This window comes from Bufo gargarizans, chromosome 2 (assembly GCF_014858855.1).
Source record: "Bufo gargarizans isolate SCDJY-AF-19 chromosome 2, ASM1485885v1, whole genome shotgun sequence".
Lineage (NCBI taxonomy): Eukaryota > Metazoa > Chordata > Amphibia > Anura > Bufonidae > Bufo > Bufo gargarizans.
Genome location: NC_058081.1, coordinates 214163558 through 214178928, shown reverse-complemented (window position 1 = coordinate 214178928; position 15371 = coordinate 214163558).

Sequence of the window (15371 nt, the reverse complement as noted above, 5' to 3'; positions counted from 1 at the left end):
GTATATACATTATAAGTAGTGTAAGGGATCGCTCTCTCTCAGGGGGTCGGAGTCACAGACTTCTTTGCAGACAACCTGATTTAATGTCCAAACTGGTGCTTTAGTGTGGCACTTCAGCACCCACACAAACATAAGCATCAAAATGAAATAAACACCTGCCCGTCTGGGCTCTAACTAATACACAATAGTTTTCCCTGACTCACCTCTAAGCACAGGTTACACCCAGGGTCTCAGGCTCCAACCCTCTCTGTAGGCTCACTTCCTCTCCCCTGTCATACACAGAGGGTTGTCTTATCCCTGGTTGATTATAGCCCACCTGACCTCACCTGTGATCTCCTCAGCTAAAGGGAATACCAGTAGTGGATAAGGGGTGTGGACTGAGAGACTCCCACTACCAACCTGTCTCCGTCGCAATGCTCCCCCAAAAATTTAAAATTCTGCAAGGAGAGAAACCACCCGGACCTGTGCTGTATGGAAAAGTTGCAGTTTTTTAACGACATGACCCACCTGTACAGTGTTCATTTTAGGACATGGTCAGATATCATAGTCAAGTATCAAAATAATGCCAATGTGACACCTGACCCTGACACCTGACTCTGACACCTGACCCTGACACCTGACTCTCACACCTGACTCTGACACCTGACTCTGACGCCTGACCCTGACACCTGACCCTGACACCTGACCCTGACACCTGACCCTGACGCCTGACCCTGACGCCTGACCCCTGACCCTGACGCCTGACCCTTGACCCTGACGCCTGACCCTTGACCCTGACGCCTGACCCTTGACCCTGACGCCTGACCCCTGACCCTGACGCCTGACCCTTGACCCTGTAGTTTTATATGCTACATCACATAGATGAACAAAATTCACAAGCTTATGTAAGGCAAGCTGGTAGCTCAGTGGTAATGCTGCTGCCCCATGTCCAGGCTTTCTGAGTTCAAAGCCCCTTTCAGCCTCTCAGAAATGTTTACATTTTATTATGCCCTAGATAAGAGGCAAATTTAAATGATGTGTGACGCTGATATCTCACGTCCTTCACTTCTCAGTGTCACAAAAGATTTTAGTTTTACTGTGGTTTTGTATGCTACATCACATAGATGAACAAAATTCACAAGCTTATACAAGGCAAGCTGGTATCTCAGTGGTAATGTCATTGCCTTGTGTCCAGGTTTTCTGAGTTCAAAACCCCTTTCAGCCTCTAAAAATATTTTACATTTTATTATGCCCTAGATATGAGGCAAATTTAAATGATGTGTGACGCTGATGTGTGACGCTGATATCTCACGTCCTTCACTTCTCAGTGTCACAAAGGATCTTAGGTTTAATGTGTTTTTTGATATACTACATCTCATAGATCAAAAAAATCACTAGCTTTGGTGTCTAGAGCTATAGCTCAGTGGTAAGACACTTGCTTTGCATGTAGTGTTCATGGGTTCAAAACCCCATTCAGGCTTTTATTAATATTTAAAATTTTATAGAGCTCTATATCAGAGACAAATTCAAGTGCTGTGTGATGTAAGTAGTCCTTTTTTATTTTATTAGCACTATAGTAAAGGGGGCACTAATTTACTGTATCTTCATCTATTTCAAGTTGACAGTTTTTTTTGTTTTGTTTTTTTGTTGTCTTGAAACAGTCACTGTACAATATAATAATGTATATTCTGGAGTAGCTGATGAGGAGACTTGCCAGATTCATTACCTCTTCACAGCAAACCGAATTATCTTACTGTAAGTCTGCTCTCCTCCACTATCTTACATGGCTTATACATTGATTCACCTCTCTCAAGTGTGTATGCAGTTCCATATTAGCTAGAATCACTGTATTTCTGGTATTTTTAAAAACTATCTAGTCATGCTGTTTTTACTGTATAGCTTCCTCTGATTTGTTGTTCAGTTTCAATAATAGGCATTTTATGCATCATATAAGCCACTTTTTTTTTACCACTTAGGAGATATAGCATGCCTACCTACTGTCCCTCTTTTCAACCAAAGTTCCTCTATCACTTTTTGCAACGTAAAAAAGTTGTCCGGATTCAGCTCTGGGCCCCTGTATTCACTCATATACTATAAGTGGAGCATCAGAGCTCCCCCTTGCACTTCACTGCATAGTGCAGGATAAGGGCTTATTCTTTACTACCGGTGACGTACTAACAGTGAGCCCAGTGAGGTCACTGTCACAAATGGGCGATCTTCAGCGCTGCCCTAGGCTGTTTTAGAGCCTAGGGCAGTACTGTAGAATTCCCATTTGTGCCAACGACATCACCGGGCTCACTGCTAGTTGGAAGTCTCTACCTAGCATACTCAAGGGAAGCCCTTTAAAGGTAATCTGTCACCTGCTTTTACCATTTTAAGCTGGCACCATCGCTATGTTGACTAAAGTACCTTATTTCTTTTTACTTTATTTTGTTTTGTAGTCTTGATATATAAGAGCTTTTTATGTTATGCTAATTAGGGTCCAAGGTGCCCAGACAGGAAGAAGGACGGGGCATTTCTATAAGGTAGATTATGACGTGGGGAGGGGGCAGAACCGTTTGCCGGGCTGTGGGAGGTTATTTGATGATCAGGAGGCGTTCTTGGGCACTAGTACGTCACCGGTAGTAAAGAATAAGCCCTTATCCTGCACTATGCAGTGAAGTGCAAGGGGGAGCTCTGATGCTCCACTTATAGTATATGAGTGAATACAGGGGCCCAGAGCTGAATCCGGACAACTTTTTTACGTTGCAAAAAGTGATAGAGGAACTTTGGTCGAAAAGAGGGACAGTAGGTAGGCATGCTATATCTCCTAAGTGGTAAAAAAAAAAAAGTGGCTTATATGATGCATAAAATGCCTATTATTGAAACTGAACAACAAATCAGAGGAAGCTATACAGTAAAAACAGCATGACTACACCGTTTTTAAAAATACCAGAAATACAGTGATTCTAGCTAATATGGAACTGCATACACACTTGAGAGAGGTGAATCAATGTATAAGCCATGTAAGATAGTGGAGGAGAGCAGACTTACAGTAAGATAATTCGGTTTGCTGTGAAGAGGTAATGAATCTGGCAAGTCTCCTCATCAGCTACTCCAGAATATACATTATTATATTGTACAGTGACTGTTTCAAGACAACAAAAAACAAAACAAAAAAAACTGTCAACTTGAAATAGATGAAGATACAGTAAATTAGTGCCCCCTTTACTATAGTGCTAATAAAATAAAAAAGGACTACTTACATCACACAGCACTTGAATTTGTCTCTGATATAGAGCTCTATAAAATTTAAAATATTAATAAAAGCCTGAACGGGGTTTTGAACCGATGAACACTACATGCAAAGCAAGTGTCTTACCACTGAACTATAGCTCTAGACACCAAAGCTAGTGATTTTTTTGATCTATGAGATGTAGTATATCAAAAAACACATTAAACCTAAGATCCTTTGTGACACTGAGAAGTGAAGGACGTGAGATATCAGCGTCACACATCAGCGTCACACATCATTTAAATTTGCCTCATATCTAGGGCATAATAAAATGTAAAATATTTTTTGAGGCTGAAAGGGGTTTTGAACTCAGAAAGCCTGGACACAAGGCAATGACATTACCACTGAGATACCAGCTTGCCTTGTATAAGCTTGTGAATTTTGTTCATCTATGTGATGTAGCATACAAAACCACAGTAAAACTAAAATCTTTTGTGACACTGAGAAGTGAAGGACGTGAGATATCAGCGTCACACATCATTTAAATTTCTGAGAGGCTGAAAGGGGCTTTGAACTCAGAAAGCCTGGACATGGGGCAGCAGCATTACCACTGAGCTACCAGCTTGCCTTATATAAGATTGTGAATTTTGTTCATCTATGTGATGTAGCATATAAAACTACAGTATCAGATGTGAGAGTCAGGGTCAGGCGTCAGGGTCAAGGGTCAGGCATCAGGGTCAAGGGTCAGGCGTCAGGGTCAGGCGTCAGAGTCAGGCGTCAGGGTCAGGCGTCAGGGTCAGGCGTCAGGGTCAGGTGTCAGGGTCAGGTGTCAGGGTCAGGCATCAGAGTCAGGTGTCAGAGTCAGGTGTGAGGGTCAGGTGTCAGAGTCAGGTGTCAGGGTCAGGTGTCAGGGGTCAGAGTCAGGTGTCAGGGTCAGGTGTCACATTGGCATTATTTTGATACTTGACTATGATATCTGACCATGTCCTAAAATGAACACTGTACACCTGGCCACCTTCCTATTTCTCTTTGTTCCTCCACATCCAGTCCAGCAGAACCTGATTTGTCACCACTGTAAACTTTTTACCCCCCAACCAGTATTTTATGGATTCCACTGCCCACTTAATGGCTAAACATTCTTGTTCCGTGACGCTGTACCTTTTTTCTACAGGAGTCAGCCTTCTACTCAGGTACACTGCTCTCAGTCCCTTATCAGACACACCTACCTGTACCCAAAATTCTTTCCTAGAATCTGGGGTCCCAGGCGCTAGCTTACCAATACCACCTGGTTTATTCTCTGTATTAATATGTGTCTTACCAACATTATTGCAAGACATTTGCAAATCACCTACATTTTTATTATGCATTTTAATTACCTTAACATATTCATTCTGCATCTCACCTGCACCATTATTTAAAGGGACAGGTACAGGTTTTGCAGGAGTTTTGTCACTTGCTGCAGAAGTGCCTCCTCTTCCCCACAACTCACAAAAGTCACAGCCCAATATTATATCTAATGGGAAGTCTCTTGTCTACCCCGACATGACAGGTCACAGTTCCAGCCTGAGTCACCAATTGACATGGGCCATGGGGTAAACCTTGGTATCTCCATGAACACACTGCACATTTATATGTTTGTCCATCACCTAGTCCCCCACCACTAATCTTTCATGAACCAAAGTTACCAGACTTACCAGACTTACCAGAGTCCAAAATGGCATTGACGGAATAGTCATTTACCGCCACAGGACGTATCTGCAGCTCAGTCTCTGGCTCTGGTATAGTCGCACAAAAAGATTCTGCAAACAATGACTGTCGCCGACTAGTGTTACACTCCATGGCCTCTGAGGTAAGATGGCAATAAGCAGCCACAAATGCGGGAAGACCTTTCTAGGACCAGATTACCCCTGGGATTCACGATTAGTCTTTTGCCCACGCCCAACCTCCAGAGCCTTGCTCCCTCTTGTATTTTCCCACGCACTTTTACCAGCTAGAACTCTCTTACCCACAGGAGTCACGGATCTGGCACTTCTGGGATTTGTTGGCACAGTAGGAACATCACGGAGGTAATCCTAAGTGGTTAGGAACCTTTCCACCAGGTTGACCAGCTGGTCAGCAGACTTGGGATCTCTATGTCTAACCCAGCGTTGCAGCTCCGCAGGGAGGGCCCTGAAGTAATGGTCGACCACCACCTTCTCTATGATCTCCGTTGGTGTTGATGACTTTGGCTCCAGCCATTTTCTCACCAAATTGACCAGATCAAAACATCTGGGACCTGGTAAGCTTTTCCAGACTGTAGTTCCAGTCATGGACCCTCTGAGCACTTACTGCTGGGGTTACTCTTCGGGGGCGAGCAAGGATCTCCAACTTTAACTGGCTATAGTCCCGGACAGCCTGCTCCCTGAGGTCATAGTAGGCTTCTTGGGGTTCCCTTGTTAAAAATGGCACAATAACCTTTGCCCACTCTACAGCTGGGAGTTTCTCTCTTTCCGCCACTCTCTCAAACACGATGAGGTAGGCCTCAATGTCTTGATCAGGTGTCATATTTTGCAAGGTCCGCTGCACAACCATCCTCCCATTATCAGTGCCTGGGGGGCACCCCTCCGCTCATTGGGTTTGAGTAATAGCAGTCTCTCTAACTGTGGCAATCTGCTCTATCAACAAACAATTAGTTTCCTGCTGCTGTGCCATGGCCTGTTGTTGCTGCGCATTAGCCTGTTGTTGGACACGTAAGGCTTCTTCATCTCTCTTTTTATCCTCTGCATGCAACGTTTTATGCTGCTCCATGGCCTGTTGTTGCTGCACCATGGCCTGTTCATGCCTTAGGTTAGCCTGCACCAGCTGCTTCATCATCTCCTCCATGGCATTTGATGCTCTTTGCATTGTAGTTGTAGCTTTTACCCAGGACTTAAGAGTTACAACCCAAAAGGGAGAAAAAAATTAGCTCTCAATAGTCTCTTTACTTGGGCTTCCGGCTCACTTCCTCTTCCAGTCATACACAGAGGGTTGTCTTATCCCGTCTTGATTATAGCCCACCTGACCTCACTTTTGATCTGTTCAGCTAAAGGGAATACCTGTAGTGGACTAGGGGTGTGGACTGAGAGACTCCCACTACCAACCTGTCTCCCAGTCCAAATAAATCCAGCCCATATAACTTTAAACAAAACAATCTCCAGCAAGCTATGCCTTGCTGAAGCAGCACTATTTCTGGATTTCAGTTATCTCACCCAGCTAAACTGAACCACCAGGTGAAATACACACCCCACCATACCTTTACCGTTCACAGTGAGTTTGATCATTCATTTGGGTGGAAACATTCAAAGAATGACTCCAAAGAAATGCCTTGGATGTATGCAAATATGAGAGAAATCTATCAAAACCAATACACCAGTTTTCTGGAGTACAAAAGTCACACACTTGAGCAAGATGCATTTTGCTAAAAAAAAAATTAAGTGTGGTTTACCAAGAGAGGTTTAGCCCCTCATGGTTCAAAAGATGCACCATAACTCACATTAGGAACTGTTGCAAGCTATAGTGCAAATCTAGATTTGGCTTCTGGTGCACAGACTCCTAGAAGATGTGCCACATTTATTGAGGTGTACAACTATCAATACACTTAGCAAATTTTTCTCCAGCGCATTACTCCATAGCATTTCTTATGCCACTCTTAATACATTTCTCTCTATGTGCCTGTACAGTGAAATGCACCTACAATAAACCCCCAATGTATTAGTGTAGGCAAAATGTTCAGCCTGTTTATCTTAGGGATGGTTCATACATGCATAAAATTTACTATTTTTCTCTCCTGCGCATGCTCAGAAGTAGATGTTTATGACCAGCAGCCTCTAGTGACTTACATGACTGCTCACAGACACAATTGCAGCACTACCTGAGGAAGATAGAGGCTAACTAAATGGTGCAACAAGTTTAAAGTCAGGGTTTCCTGTAGTTTTAGATATCATTTAGGTTCAAAATTGGATTTTTGTGTAACTGTATGTAGTGGGCTACAAGCTTCTTCTTCTTGTGGGCTACAGGTGTGGTTCAACGTCTATATGTGTGCATTTTTGAGATAGTAGAGCGCTGGTGACTTTTAAGGACTATGCCGCATCAGCATGCCCCTGCCCTGTAAATTTACGTGGTCTCCACTTCATGGCTGAATTGCTGCAGTTCCTAAATGCTTCCAGTTTTAAATAATACCACTTCAGACTGCATGGCTAGAGGGTAGCTGTTATACACCTGTGGTAATATCAGACTGCATGGCTACAGGCTGGATGTTATACACCTGTTGTAATTTCAGACTGCATGGATAGAGGCTAGATGTTATACAACTGTGATCATTTCAGACTGCATGGCTAGAGGCTGGATGTTATACACCTGTGATAATTTCAGATTGCATGGCTAGAGCCTGGATGTTATACACCTGTGGTAATTTCAGACTGCATGGATAGATGCTAGATGATATACAACTGTGATAATTTCAGACTGTATGGCTAGAAGCTGGATGTTATACACCTGTGGTAATTTCATTCTAAATGGCTACAGACTGGATGTTATATACTTTTGGTAATTTCAGACTGCATGGCTAGATGCTGGATGTTATACACCTGTGGTAATTTCAGACTGCATGGCTAGGGGCTATGTGTTATACACCTGTGGAAATTTCAGACTGCATGACTGGAGGCTGGATGTTATATACCTGTGGTAATTTCAGACTGCATGGCTAGGGGCTGGGTGTTATACACCTGTGGTAATTTCAGACTGCATGACTAGAGGCTGGATGTTATACACCTGTTGTAATGGCAGACTGCATGGCTAGATGCTGCAGCCTTTTTTTAATATGATTTTCAAAGATGAATTATTTTATGCACAAGACATGCAGGATTTACATTGTATCTACTAGGCAAGTTAGGAAATATTTTTAGATTACAATTAATTGTGCTCATTCAACACCACAAGTCTACCTCTTTTTATTGCGACTTTAATTTATAATAATTACTCATCTTTCCTATTTGATATATCATGGTGGGAAAATATGTTTCCTATGTCATTGTTTATTGGTCATTACACAATGTCAATGATGGAAAAATGGTGGTCCAATGGTGGCCTGGTCCAATTGCTGCTTGTCTTTTCAAATCTTTCCCATCCAAAGTAATTTTTCTTATTTTCTCTCTTCTACATGACATTAAAGAGATTGTGCTGTTAATAACACGTAACCCCTAAATCTAAATGGTGCAGGAGAACTGTTTGAATGCACATTAACACAGACCCTGAAGCATGAGTGAGTGCCCCATGAGAATAGATCATTGGTGTGAATGTGTGTGCAAAGCTTGATTCACTTCTATAAGATTAGTGCAAGCACTATACTCATCATTGCCATATAAGTGAATGGAGCAGTGAGTCCTATTCAAAGTTTACCAGCACTCCATCTCCATTGCACGACTGTTACAAAGATTATTAGTTGCATGTACACTGTCAATTTTGTTTGTTAAAATCTTCGCTTCTGTTTGTTAAAATCTTGTTGTTTGTTGTCGCTAACAATTTTTTTTTTTTTCCTAGCAGAACTATTACTAGCACTCAGGAGCCCCAAGTCCCTCTTGAAATTGTCTAAGAAGAAGATGCCACAGAGGGCACTTCTATCCGTCATGCAACTGCTCAGGACACTGAAGATCCCCTACCCGACATGGATGCATTTTCCTCACGAGCACGTGTATATACAGCAAAATTTCAGGGAGTAATAAGGAGGCATAGATTGGGCAGGAAAAACCAAATGGATTATGAGGATCTTGTAAGAGTCATGCGTGACTGCTTACTGAGCTTAGATGAGAATATGGAGCATTTAAGTCAGGATATGATACGGCAAAAGTAGGGGGTAGTGCTGTTAGGTCACCTTTCAACAGGCCGTAGTTCTTTTCCGGGCACCTCTCGGCATGTTTGCCGTGCTGCCGCCTAAACTACGGCCCGCCCCCATTATAGTCAATGAAGCCAGAGCAGTAGTTCGGGGGCACGCATGCACTAGCAGCAGCACCGATTCGACAGGCTGTTCACCCGCCGGAACAGCCCGCCGGAGTTCCTTGCCGCTAGTGTGAAACTAGCCAAACTCTGCTCCCTTTGGTGCAGAAGATGATGCCTAAGCAGTTTCATAATGCCAAAATAGTACTGAAAAACGCTGTTTGGGAAATACTTTAATCCCAACATCCTAACCTGTTATAACCTTCCACCCCATCCCAGTCCTTTCCACCAACCCATTCCTACACTCCATCGTTCTCCCATTGTACTCATTCTTTTTCTTCAACTCATTTTTCTTCTCTTTATCTATCTGTCCTCACTTCTTTTCCCACACCATTAACACCCTGTATCCATGAATGACCTTCTCTATCAGAATCCTATTCCTTTCACATCTCCACCCTAAATATTCCTGCAGTATTTCCCAGACAAAGGGAGTAGTGATGGACAAACATCGGCCGGGACGATTCACGAATGCGATCAAATGTTCGCGAACCGCAAGTTCGCAGCGGGCCCCATTCACTTTAATAGCAGGCGAACCTGAAAAACCTTCAGTTCATATTTGCAGCCACCAAATACTTACTAGAAGTGCACAAATCGTCCTACAACATGGACAATGACATACCAGAGGGGGATCAATGGCAAAAATTCCCACAAAAAACATGTATTTTAATTAGGGGCCATTTTTATGCATTTTAAAGAGAAACTCTTAAAAATGTGCCATGCTGGAGCCAAGATAAAATTTATTTTAGCCACGGGAGAACAGGCCCCAAACATTAGTCAGTCACCGGGCAGAAAACATCAAGTGATTATGTGGCTTGAGGTATATTAGACGGTCATTGGATATCAATTTTACTGCAGGCCAGTGGAGTACAGGCCCCAAAAATTATTCATTTAATGTACAGAAAAGAACAAGTGATTATGTGGCTGGAGGTATATTAGACAGTTATTAGATGTCAATTTTACTGCAGGCCAGTACAAATACATGTCAAATACATTTGTTTAAAAGAACTCAAAATATAAAATTTGATTAATAACATGGCTAATGAAATCCCCCTCTTGAATTAACCCCAAATGATAATAGGTTGCATTTGATAACACGTGGTCGTCACAGGTGTTGAATTCCTCCGAGGCTCCAACAATTAGGCATTCACCGTACAGAAAAGATCAAATGATTATGTGGCTGGAGGTATATTAGATGGTCAATGGATATCAATTTTACTGCAGGCCAGTGGACTACCGGCCCCAAAAATTATTCATTCACCGTTGAGAAAAGAATAATTGATAATGTGGCTGGATGTACATTAGGCGGTCACCGTATAACAATTTTACTGTTGGCCAGTTAGATTACAGGCCCCAAAAATTATGCATTCACCGTACGTAAAAGATCAAGTTATTATGTGGCTGGAGGTATATTAGGCGGTCAATGGATATCAATTTTAATGCAGGCCAGTGGACTACAGGCCCCAAAAATTATTCATTCACCGTACAGAAAAGAATAATTGATAATGTGTCTGGAGGTAAATTACGCATTCACCGTATAACAATTTTACTGTTGGCCAGTTAGATTACAAGCCCCAAAAATGATGCATTCACCGTACATAAAAGATCAAGTGATTATGTGGCCGGAGGTATATTAGACGGTCATTGGATATCAATTTTACTGCAGGCCAGTACAAATACATGTCAAATACATATGTTTAAAAGAACAAAACAAAAAATTGGATTAAAAACATGGCTAATGAAATCCCCCCTCTTGAAAAAACAAAACAAATGATAATAGTTGAAATTCGATAACACGTGGTTGTCACAAGTGTTGAATTCCTCCGAGGTCCCAAACATTAGGCATTCACTGGACAGAAAAGGCCTTTTATGCCGCTGTATTTACATAAGACAGGGACCATTATTTGTTCTGGGTAGTGGCGGATATGCGTGGGCTGGCATGAGGAAATTCAATTAAACGTGGTCGTCACAGGTGTTAAATTCCTCAGAGATCCATGCCTCATTCATTTTTATAAATGTGAGGTAGTCCACACTGTCGTGACCTAGGCGAATACGCTTATCGGTCACGATCCCCCTCCTGCTGGGCTGAACGTCCTTTCTGACAAGACACTCGATGAGGGGCAAGCCAATAGTTCCATGGCAAATTGTGCCAGCTCTGGCCACAGATCAAACCTGCACACCCAGTAGTCAAGGGGTTCCTCGCTTCTCAGAGCGTCCACATCGGCTATTAACCTGATGTAGTCGGACACCTGTCGGTCTAGGTGTTCCCTGAGGCTGGATCCGGAAGGCGGCTGTTGATGGGTTGTTTGTAAGAATGATCTCATATCCAAATAGACCAACACATCTTCAAACCGCTTTCTTCTTGCATGCACTGTAGGATTGGTACTTGCAACTGTTTCTCTGTGGGTGGAAATTCCTCTGCCAACGCCCGCAACAGCAGAATGCAGCGTCTCTCAAAGCAAGGCCTGGAAATTCTGCATTCTGACAGCCCTCTGTGATGTTGGTAACATGTCCACCATTTTGTGTTTGTACCGGGGGTCTAAATACGTTGCCACCCAGTACTGGTCCTTGCCCTTTATGCTTTTTATATGGGGGTCCCTCTTCAAACACTGGAGCATTAAGGCCCTCATTTGCACTAAATTGGAAGTGGTGGAGCGGCATGGCTCCTGCTCATCGCCCAGGAGAATGTCTTCCTCGGTCTACTCCCCCCATCCATGGACAACACCAGGGATCCCAGCAAAGTTTAAAGCCTGCTTTTCTTGCTCCTCCCCCATCCCTTAGGCACCATCCTCCTCTGACTCCTTTTCAGACTCCTGCTGACTTGTAGCACTCCCCCCCCCCCCTGCCAACCTGATATTGATGACCTATCCTGAGGATAGTGATAAATAGTAGGTAGAAGCAGCACTATGCGGTCTTTCGTCGATTCGTATATTCAATGCAACAGCCTCGCCGTTGGACCTTGATCCATCAGGCCATATGATGAACAAAGAAATAAAGATGGCTCCGGTAGCATCTCACATCATCCAGTATTTTTATTGCGACCTCAAGACAAATATAACAGCAATGTTTCGGCTGAAACTCAGCCTTGACAAAGGCTGAGTTTCAGCCGAAACGTTGCTGTTATATTTGTCTTGAGGTCGCAATAAAAATACTGGATGATGTGAGATGCTGCCGGAGCCATCTTTATTTCTTTGTTCTATCCTGAGGATAGGTCATCAATATTACACACCTGGAAAAACCCTTTTACACCCTAAATGCTATACTATTGTGTCTGGTTCTAGCAAGCACAGGATCCCATGGCTATTCAGACTATTTGCAATTGTATAATATAAAGTACAGTGGCTCTACCAGTCTGAGAAATCGTGGTTTGGTGCTCTCCCCACAACACACCCAATGTCGATTGGAAAAGAGTAAAATAAAATATTTGGGGGGCACTCTACTATTTAGTACTGTATGAAAATGAATACCCTATTACAGTTAAATTGATATAAAACCTATAGTTTATTGTAAACTTCAATACAACATAAAATATTGCTCAAAAATGTGAACATGTGACCATTCAGATTTTTGCACAATATTTTATGTTGTATTGAAGTTTACAATAAACTATAGGTTTTATATTAATTAAATGTAATAAGGTATTCATTTCCATACAGTACTGAATAGCAGAGTGCCCCCCAAATATTTTATTTTATTTGTAATTGTAATGATCAACTTTTCTACTTGAAATAATTTCTAAAGAACCTTGAAGTATCTCCTGCTAAGGCAATGCCCTGTGCCATTGAGAGATTGGATAACTGCTTTATAAACGCAATTATAAGAGCAGTTTGACGTCTGCAGAATCCGGTATAAATAGAGCATAAGCAGCTTTGTAAGATAAATCTTTTGATTTTATCAGTGTAATAAGTTCCATACTTTCTGAACTTGGGAATGATTACACTCAAAGTCACAATGTTTAAAGTTCAAATCAGTAAAATATATATATATAACAACTGAAAATTATAACTTATGTAGGTTTTCAGTATAGGATATCTCTATGAAATGATTCACCAGTAACTTGAGGAGAATGTGATTAAAGCGTGTACAGCCATTTCCATTTCATTTGATCACAGAAAGTAGAAGTTGAATTGTGGAATTAGAAAATAAAATTGTTGCTCCAAATTTAACAATCCTATCTTACTTAGAACGCCAGCCATACACTTGAGATAGTTTGGCTGACAGCCATGGTATTTCCCCTACTCATCATAAACATGCATGGTCAGCTCGCACATGTGTTACTTCAATGGAGAGAGGGGAGTAAGTGGAAGCCCATTTGGCAGCAACTTATCTACCACAGGAACAAAGGAACATGTATGTTCAGATCCAACAAGCTTGAAGGCTTTTTACTCCAACATCTGCTGTTGGTGCACAGTTGGGAGGCCCCATACACATTAGACCACTGCCTGAAATTAGCTAGTGTGATCAACTTTAATCTGACGTGCATAGCTATCTTTAGGTGGGCCAACAATTTTAAGCAGTTGTCCCAGTAATGAGCAGCCTATGTATCTGTGTCAATACATACCCTTTTTCCCCCTGCTGCTCCCTGCACTGTGCTCCGGTTCTCCCCTGCTGCTCCCTGCACTGTGCTCCGGTTCTCCTCTGCTGCTCCCTGCACTGTGCTCTGGTTCTCCCCTTCTTCTTCCTGCACTGTGCTCTGGTTCTCCCTGCTGCTTCCTGCATTATGCCTTAGTTCTCCCCTGCTTCTTCCAGCACTGTGCTCTGGTTCTCCCTGCTGCTTCCTGCACTATGCCTTAGTTCTCCCTGCTGCTTCTTGCACTGTGCTCCGGTTCTCCTCTGCTGCTTCCTGCACTGTGCTCTGGTTCTCCCCTGCTGCTTCCTGTACTGTGCTCCGGTTCTCCCCTGCTGCTTCCTGCACTATGCCCTAGTTCTCCCTGCTGCTTCCTGCACTGTGCTCTGGTTCTCCCCTGCTGCTTCCTGCACTGTGCTCTGGTTCTCTCCTGCTGCTTCCTGCACTATGCCCTAGTTCTCCCTGCTGCTTCCTGCACTATGCTCTAGTTCTCCCTGCTTCTTCCTGCACTGTGCTCTGGTTCTGCATTGCTGCTTTCTGCACTGCGCTTCAGTTCTCCCCTTCTGCTTTCTGCACTGCGCTCCAGTTCTCTCCTGCTGCTTCATGCACTGTGCTTTGCTCCTCACCTACTGCTTTCTGCACTGTGCTCTGGTGCTCCTCTGCTGCTTCCGGCCCTGTGCTCTGGTTCTCCCCTGCTGCTTCCTGCACTGTGCTCTGGTCCTCATCTGCTACTTTCTGCACATTGCTCTGGTTCTCCCCTGCTGCTTTCTGCACTGTGCTCTGGTGCTCCCCTGCTGCTTCCGGCACTGTGCTCTGGTGCTCCCCTGCTGCTTCCGGCACTGTGCTCTGGTTCTCCCCTGCTGCTTCCTGCACTGTGCTCTGGTCCTTACCTGCTGCTTCCTGCACTGTGCTCTGGTCCTCCCCTGCTGATTCCTGCACTGTGCTCTGGTCCTCACCTGCTACTTCCTGCACTGTGCTCTGGTTCTCCCTGCTGCTTCCTGCACTGTGCTCCGGTTCTCCCCTGCTGCTTCTTGCACTGTGCTCTGGTCCTCACCTGCTGCTTCCTGCACTGTGCTCTGGTCCTCACCTGCTGCTTCCTGCACTGTGCTCTGGTTCTCTCCTGCTGCTTCCTGCACTATGCCCTAGTTCTCCCTGCTGCTTCCTGCACTATGCTCTAGTTCTCCCTGCTTCTTCCTGCACTGTGCTCTGGTTCTGCATTGCTGCTTTCTGCACTGCGCTCCAGTTCTCCCCTGCTGCTTCCTGCACTGTGCTCCGGTTCTTCCCTGCTGCTTTCTGCACTGCGCTCCAGTTCTCCCCTGCTGCTTATTGCACTGTGCTCCGTTTCTCCCCTGCTGCTTCCTGCACTGTGCTCTGGTCCTCACCTGCTGCTTCCTGCACTGTGCTCTGGTCCTCACCTGCTGCTTCCTGCACTGTGCTCTGGTTCTCTCCTGCTGCTTCCTGCACTATGCCCTAGTTCTCCCTGCTGCTTCCTGCACTATGCTCTAGTTCTCCCTGCTTCTTCCTGAACTGTGCTCTGGTTCTGCATTGCTGCTTTCTGCACTGCGCTCCAGTTCTCCCCTGCTGCATCCTACATTGTTCTCCGGT